Genomic DNA, 8,913 nt, shown 5'->3' with positions numbered 1-8,913 from the left:
GTTTGTCACCACTTGCCCCCAACTTTGAAGGGGGCATGTTAATCAGGGCGATGGGAGATTTCTAATGAAGTGCTGGGGTGAATACACAGCACTTCATTTGACTAATTCTCCCCCGTGGCAATTTCAAAGTTCAAAGTGCCTTTTCTCCCCAGAATTGTGAAGTACGACTTTGAAGTAGTGTGCGCACTTCGAAGCGCCCATGGCTACACGCAGGCTGCCACTTTCAAGTTTGACACTTAGGAGTTGCTACAGGGTGAGGGGGGGGTGGAATATTATGCTAATGAAGTGCTGCATATTCACTGAAGCATTTCATTAGTAATGTCTCATTGCAATGCCCCCTTCAAAGAAGGGGCAAGTGTAGACCCAGCCTTTGAGTACTATTACAGGCCTCACAAACTGCTTCAAGGGAAAATACTCTAACCCTATACACTACCATAATTAATGTGTGATACACATTACACAGCTCTACGGCATCACATGTAGATGGGAAACCACACAGCACGAAACAAACACTGAGGGATGAGATCACATATCAGTTCACACAAAAGTTCCTGAAACACCCGGTAATACGATGGTGGAAAATGCCCTGCCAGTGGTGTGCTGGAATGGCCTAACAGACAGGCACAAGCATGAGTCCTGAGGCAACGAGTCACCGACTCCCCAAGGTTCCTGTGCGGGAGACAGGACTGAGAGACAAAGACACATGCCCAGCCCCTGTGAGAGGAACAGAGCTGACAGACACAGACACCACTGGGTTCCTGAGGGCGTAGGAGGGCTGAGAGACACAGGCACAAGGCAGAGACTGTGAGGAAAATGGGCTGAGAGATGAAGACACAAACCCCACCCTGTATGAAGAATGGAGGCCGGCAGAACACTGAGACAAACCTGTTGTCACCAGCCTCACCTCTTTGTGCCATGTCTGGTGATCCAGCCCCACTGCAGGGCTACCACAGACCACGCTCCGCTGCTGGAGTGGGAAAAATATGGCCCAAGGGAGAGATTCGTCCAGCCAAGCCTGCCTCACCCCTGCTTGGTGCTCAGAAAGTCTGACTGCATGGCCATGTGCCCCTCTGTCATTGCTGGGAGCCCACAAGCTGGAGGGAGAAGATTCTCATTCTGAGTCTATCCCCAGCTGCTGCCATTGACCAGTTTCCAGCCAATAGATGCTTCCTATTTTCACCATGTGTATTATTCCCTCTGCCTGCCTCCAGGCTTGCAGCATTCATTTCATTGCAGCCCACCTCCTTCCTGCATACTCTGGGTGGTAGGGAGCCTGGCTAAAGAATCTGCTCCGCTGCTGTCCAGAAGCCACTCTGGTGACTGTCCCGGCTGACCAAGTGGGGTAGAGCTGGAACAGCTCGATGCAAGAGGAAAAGGGAAACTCCTCCACCCCAAATTCAGACTGGCCTATGATGAAAAGGGCTCGGTAAAGGGATACCCTCGCCTTTGGGAAGTACCAGGGCAATGAAGGGGGCCTCTCAGAGGACTAAAAGGAGCTTCCTGGAAATGCAGGACCCTTTAGGCATGGTTGAGGGGTGTGTCACATTACAGATAATCTATCCTTAATAAATCTTTACTTAACACAACTGCACTACATATGTGTACATATGCTTGGTGAAAAGCTCTGTATTGGCTGGACAAAAAACCTAATAAATTCTTTTGTTAAACTTCCAAGTGCTACATGGCTGCTTTTTTCGCTCTGTGAAGATGTAGACTAACATGATCACTTCTGTTTTCTTTTTCCTAAAACACTGTCACTGTATCTCTACGAGCTCCCTACTGCAAAGGGCACATGGTAAGGAGGGTGTCGGGAGATTATTAATGAAGTGCTGCACTACATATGCAGCACTTCATTAAGCTGAATCTCCCCTGTGGCAACTTTGATGTGTTAAACTTTGAAGTGCTGGCTCATATGTAGCCCAGCTCACCCACCTGGGCACTTCAAACTATCCGTGGGTGAGCCACGACCACATGCAAGTTGGCACTTTGAAGTTGCCCCAGGGGAAAATTAGCTTAATGAAGTGCTGCATATGCACAGCAGCACTTCATTAATAATGTCCTGACACCCCACTTACCATGCTCCCTTCGAAGTAGGCAGCTAGTGTAGACACAGCCTGTGTTGTCTGAAATGTGAAGGGGAAATGCCCTCGGTTGGTTGGTGCACTGTCCTCCCCAGACTAATGGAGGAGAGGATTATTTAATAAATTCACACTGATCAGGCTTTTGACCAGTGCAAGATGGTGCATCCCTGGGGATAGGAGCTGGAGGAAATTGGATGCATCCTTGCTTATCGTGGCTAGAGAAAACAGACATGTACTGTAGGTAGGGGTACACCTGGCTGTGTATCGCTGAGTAAACACAATGGCTGTGTCTACACAAGTCAAAAACTTCGAAATGGCCAGGCAAATGGCCATTTTGAAGTTTACTAATGAAGCACTGAAATACATATTCAGCACCTCATCAGCATGAGGGCGGCCGCGGCACTTCGAAATTGATGTGGCTCACAGCCGCATGGCTCCTTTTCAAAGGGACCCCGGCTACTTTGAAGTCCCCTTATTCCTATGAGCAGATGGGAATAAGGGGACTTCGAAATAGGCGGGGTCCTTTCGAAAATGAGCCCTATCTGCATGAGCTGCGCAGCTGCGAGCCGCGTCAGTTCGGAAGTGCTGCGGCTGCCCGCATACTAATGAGGCGCTGAATATGTATTTCAGGGCTTCTTTAGTAAACTTCTAAATGGCTATTTGCATGGCCATTTCAAAGTTTTTGGCTAGTGTAGACACAGCCACTATCTGCCTTTCCACTCAAAACTTAGAGTATTACACCCTGTAGAGACATGGACAGTGTCCAGAGTTTCCTTCCTCATCATTTGAATTTTTTTCATAGATACACGTGTAACCCTTCTGCCGGAAGGAATTGGCAGCAACCAGGGCCAGGTTCAACATCTAGGGGTTCCTTTTCATCCATTTCACACAGAACCGGCTCAAACCCCCACCCAGTAACGTGGGAACATCGCATGCCCCTGGGCACCTCGGAAAGGCAATGCTTCCCCACTCACACGCACAGAGTCTGAGTGCAGAAAATGACTTTTAATAAATGAGGCAGAAAAGTCAATTAGCATAAGCTTGGGAAAAGTATCACACCCAGAGTTCATAACCAATCCTCAAGTAACTGTCCCAGCTCAAATGCATTGAACAATGAATGTCCTTGGCCTCTCAGGCTCACCAGTCCAATACTGGAAACACCCAGTCCACACACCCAAATTTCTCTGCACCCCTCTATTCAAATGCCCCACTTACAACTGGGTCCAGTCCATATGGGCCCTGACACCTCACGCTGATGCATTCCCTCATGGAACCTGAGACAAGGCCACCTTTGTGCCTGTCCACCGTTCATGCTGTCCATCCATCTGCTGCTCCTCCTACCGGCCACCCACTGGTCACGCTGTCCATCTGTCTATCCACTGCTCCTCATACCAGTCACTGTCCATCTGCTGCTCTTCCTACCATCCACCTGCCAGTTACACCATCTGTCCACCACTGTAGGTCTGGCTGCAGATAAGACCCTGTGATTTCAGCTCTTAGTATCTGCCAAAAAACACTGGTACCTAGCTGCATCTTTTAACAGGTAGAGAGAACTAGTCAAACAAGGCTTATAACTATACGATCAAGGCACGGACATGGCCAAAATACTCCCCTATCTGCTTTACAATGCTCTAAACCAGGGAGCCCTGTGTAATCCATGTCTTATGCAGTTATATCGACTGCCCTCTCCCCCACGATGACTTGAAGCATTGGTGAGATTTCACAATTCTTATACTGAGTGTTAGCATAAATTGTGATTTTTACAGCAATGTGTTTACAATGGACAAAATCTCATGGCTTTCTTGCTTCCCATCAGTGTTGTTTGCAAGGTATCATATATGCACACCTTTGCATTCTCATGCAAATGATCTCTGGGAGACACATTCCTCCCAGCCTTCAGCGGGCACATTCCTTACACACAGAACTGCTAATTTTCCCTTACTCAGCCCAGAGTAGCAGAGTTCTCATCTCCCTTGGGAAGGTCCCTTAATTGCTGATTACAGCAAAACCTGGATAAAGAGCAGGGAAGTATGGAAATAGAAAGTGTGGTACTGGCTGGAATAATTCAGGTCCCCACAGACTTTGCATTCAGATGCTGCATCTCTCAAGGGGCTGAGCAGCCTGCACAGAGCTATATTACAGAGAGCACACTTCCCTGTGTTGGTTCAGTGTGGGATGCTGCTGCGGATTATGGAGTGAGAGAGGTGTGGGATACAGATACCTGAAGGGGATTCCCTGGGAAGACTCATCCAGCTCAGAATTCACAGATACCTATTTATTGCTTAGGAGGTAACCGGCTCAACAAACCCATTGTCATATCAGCATGATGAAAGAGAGAGGAAATTGGTTGTCTTTTCCAATTTTCTTAAACACTACATCTCCCAGGCCGAAGAAGAGCTGATGAGTTTGATGTAGTATCATGGACCAAAATCAGACAGAGCCTGATAAATCCATGCAGATTCAGTCCATCAATGGCGATTCACCAGGGCAGGTAAGGAAGCTGTCCCTAGAATCTATTTCTCAGAGGCTGGAAATGGATGACTGTTGAGGAGGGATCACTTTGGTGATTACCTGTTCTGCTCACTCCCTTTGGGGCATCGGCATTGGCCTCTGCTGGAAAACAGGAGACTGAGTTAGACAGACATTTGGTCTGAACCATTGACCGTCTCTACACTAGCACAAAACTTCAAAATGGCCATTTACATGGCCATTTTGAAGTTTACTAATGAGGAGCTGAAATGCATATTCAGAGCCTCCGTAGCATGCCGCTGGCCGCAGCTCTTCCAAATTGCCACATTTTGCTCCCGCGCAGCTTGTCCAGAATTGGGTCCTTTTCGAAAGGACCCCAGCAACTTCAAAATCCCCTTCTTCCTACCAGCAGATACCTGTCAGCAAATAGGAATAGGGAGATTTTGAAGTTGGTGGTGTCCTTTTGAAAAGGACCCATGTCTGGACGAGCCCCGTGGGAGCAAAAATCGGCGACTTGGAAGAGCTGCAGCTGGAGACGTGCTAATCAGGTGCTGAATGTGCATTTCAGCACCTCATTAGTAATCTTGGAAATTGCCATTCACATGGCCATTTCAAAGATTTCTCTTAGTGTAGATGTAGCTGTTGTGACCATTCTTCTATTCTTAAAATGCTCCCCCTTTCCTACGCCTCCCCAACTCATGGCTGCATTTCATGGCACAGTGGATTGTGCATGATGTAGATTTGAGAAGCGTCTTCTGTGGCTGTGCAATCCAATGTGGGAATGGCAGTCCTTTCCGCACTGTGAGCAGCACTAGGCAGATGCCACTCTGGTATCACGGGCACGGATCTTCCTGAGGGCTCTCCTGTCTTCCACTTCCTTCACCAAGGTAGCTTCCTACATAACAAGAGCTTCCTTCACTCCCTGTTTCCAGGCATGCCTGTCTGAGGCGAGCGAATGCCAGGTGTTTACTCTGATAGAGAGAGCACTGAGGTCACCCTTGCACTTGTCCTTGTAGCACAATTTAGGTCGCCCTTTCGGCCTCTTCCCAGACGCCAGTTGGCCGAAGAGGAGGTGCTTCGGTATTCGGCCATCCGTCATGCACGAGACATGGCCCAGCCAGCGCATACGCCTCTGTTTGAGAAGGGTGAACATGGAGGCGGTGTCTGCCCTCTCAAGCACTGCGCTATTGGGGACCTTGTCCTGCCATGAGACACCGAGTATGCGCCTAAGGCAGCGCATGTGGAATGTGTTGAGCCGCTGCTCTTGTTTTGAGCGCAAAGTCCATGTTTCACTGGCGTACAGCAGTGTGCTCAAAACACAGGCTGTGTAGACCTGCACCTTGGTGTGTACAGTGAGCTTATTGTTAGCCCATACTCGCTTCGTCAGCCTGGAGAACGTTGTGGCAGCTTTTCTAATGCACTTGTTTATCTCGCTATCAAGTGACAAGTTGTCTGAGATCGTCGAGCCTAGGTACACGAACTCGTGGACGACTTCCAGTTCGTAATCTAGCATGTTGATAGATGGCTCGTTACCCATGTTTTGGCCCATCACCTGGATCTTCTTTAAGCTGATTGTAAGGCCAAATTCCATACATACATCCACAAAGCGAGTTATGAGTTACTGCAGTTCCTGCTGAGTGTGAGCAGCAGTAGCTTTATCATCAGCAAAAAGGAACTCCCTTAGATGCTTCGTAAGCACCCTGGTCTTCGCTCTAAGCCTCGACAGTTTGAAGAGGTTGCCATCCATTCTCGTGTGGAGAGAGATGCCCTCTGTAGCAGCTCCAAAGGCATATTTGAGCAAAACTGCAAAGAAGATGCCGAACAGTGTTGGAGCCAGCACTCACCCCTGCTTCACTCTGCTGAGAATCTCAAAGGGTTCAGATGTGGATCCGTCATATACGATGCTCCCCTTCATGCCTTCATGGAAGGGCCTAATAATGCTGAGCAGAGTTGGGGGACAGCCGATCTTAGCCAGAATCGCAAACAGACCTTTTCTGCTGACGAGGTCAAATGCCTTGGTCAGGTTGATGAAGGCAATACACAGAGGTTTGTTCTGCTCCCTGCACTTTTCTTGTAGTTGCCTAACTGAGAAAACCATGTCTATGGTGGACCGTTCAGCTCTGAACCCACACTGAGACTCAGGGTAGACTCTCACTGCAAGAACATTAAGCCTCTTGAGACCAACACATGCAAATAGCTTTCCCACGGTACTGAGAAGGGACATGCCACAATAGTTGATACAATCGTTTTTGTCACCCTTGTTCTTGTAGACAGTAATGATATTAGCATCCCTCATATCTTGCGGGACACTGCCTTCTCTCCAGCATTGGCAAAGTATTCCATGCAGCTCTGAAACTAGAGTATCACTGGCGCATTTGAGGATTTCTGAGGGAATACCGTCTTTCCCTGGGGCTTTTCCAGAAAAGAGTGCTTTTAGCGCGTCGCTGAGTTCCTCCAAGGTGGGCTCAGCATCGAGTTCAGTCATGGTGGGCAGAGGCTCGATGGCATTCAGGGCTCTCTCTGTAACTACGGTCTCTCTGGCGTACAGCTGTGAGTAGTGTTCCACCCAGCGTTCCATCTGCTTGGTTCTGTCCTTCAAGACCTCACCTGTGGCTGACTTAAGTGGGGCCAGTCTTTCTTTGTGATGGACTGATGGCCTGCTTGATCCCATCGTACATTCCTCGCATGTTACCAGTGTCTGCGGCCTGCTGAATCTTGGAGCAGAGTTCGAACCAGTAATCATTGGCACACCCCCGAGCAACCTGCTGCACTTGACTCCGAGCAGACCAGAGAGCCTGCAGATTCACCTCACTGGGAGAGGACCTGTATGCAGCCAGTGCCTGTCTCTTCTTCTCAGTCATGGGCATCATCACTTCAGTGTGGGCTTCAAACCAATCAGCAGACTTCACTGTCTTCTTCCCAAAGGCCGATATCGCAGTATTATAGATAGCGTCGCATAGTTGTTCCCATCTCTTGCTGATATCAGTGTCGTCCGGGCAGGGCAAGGCGTCTTCAAGTGCTTGGACAAACTTGCATCCTTTTGACAATGCAATTTATTTTCTCTGTGTAAATGTTTCACAAAGTGAAAGTTCATCAGGTAAACTCCCTTTATCAATGACAGAGAAATATTCAGAGAGATTGTCCCAACCCCGGTAACAATTATTTACACTAGGCCTGATAGTAAACAAACTGTTTATTAAGTGAAAACAGCGGGATTAAATATAATCATAGAACAACAGAAGAGGAAGGGACATTGTGAAGTCAATTTATCCAGTCTCCTGTCCTCACAGCAGGGCCAAACACCATCTATATCATCCCTGTTAGACATTTATCCAACCTGCTCTTAAATATCTTCAGTGAGAGATTCAAGAACCACCCTTGGCAATTTATTCCACTGCTTCAACATTAAAAGTGTTATCTTGAAATATACTTGAGTTCTTAATAAGGATCAAAATGAACACGTCTGGTTTAAAAGACCCATGTGCTGACCACTCAGCTATGACTCCTACTCTAGAGGGGAATCACTGCACCATTCTTGTAATCTATATCGGTGGAAAAAAAAGGAAGACAAAAACTTTCTATTGGTGCTGTTATTTTTGAGACTGGGATACAAAATCTGAGTGCATGTCCACACCAATTATTTCTCCATCCCATTCTTGTTAGAATATTGTCTCTGTTTTCAGCACTGCTGTGAACGAGGAGGTGTTTCTGTGGAGGTGCTACAAAAAAAAACCAGCTCTATTCTCAGAAGTGTGTTCAGGAGGAATGTCCCCCAGAGCATATTTCACAAGATGCAAATGAAAAAACCCTTCAAAGAAAGTTACTACATTTAAATTAAAAGAAAATGTATAGCTAGCTTTAATTCACTAAGAAATTCATTGCATGATGACTTCCCATTATATTAATAGATTATGCTGATTGGTGGGAATCTTTGTTTCACATACCTTCATTTTTAGGATAGATACAAGGTTATCAGGAGCAGTGGTCACAAGTTTCTCCAGAGTAACTATCTTCTAGACTAGAAATAGAGAGGAAGCCGTGCTACTCTATACACTATCAAAACAAAAAGCAGTTAAGTAGCACTTTAAAGACTAGCTAAATAGTTTATCAGGTGAGCTTTCGTGGAACAGACCCACTTCTTCAGACCATAGCCAGACCAGAACAGACTCAATATTCGGCACATTAACACATGGTTTAACCCGGGATGAGAACTTTCTGAGTCACTGTAGGGGCTCATCTGCACACTTGGCTTAATCTAATTCTTGACCTCCCCCTCCACTCTCTGATTTGCTCACCTTGATTATCTTTTTCTGATTTGTCCTCCTTGCTTACTGTTTTTGGTTCTCTGTACCTGAAATATTGA

The sequence above is a fragment of the Carettochelys insculpta genome, chromosome 1, assembly GCF_033958435.1.
Source record: "Carettochelys insculpta isolate YL-2023 chromosome 1, ASM3395843v1, whole genome shotgun sequence".
Taxonomy (NCBI): domain Eukaryota; kingdom Metazoa; phylum Chordata; order Testudines; family Carettochelyidae; genus Carettochelys; species Carettochelys insculpta.
The sequence above is the reverse complement of the archived record's forward strand: the minus strand, read 5'-3'. Positions refer to the sequence as shown.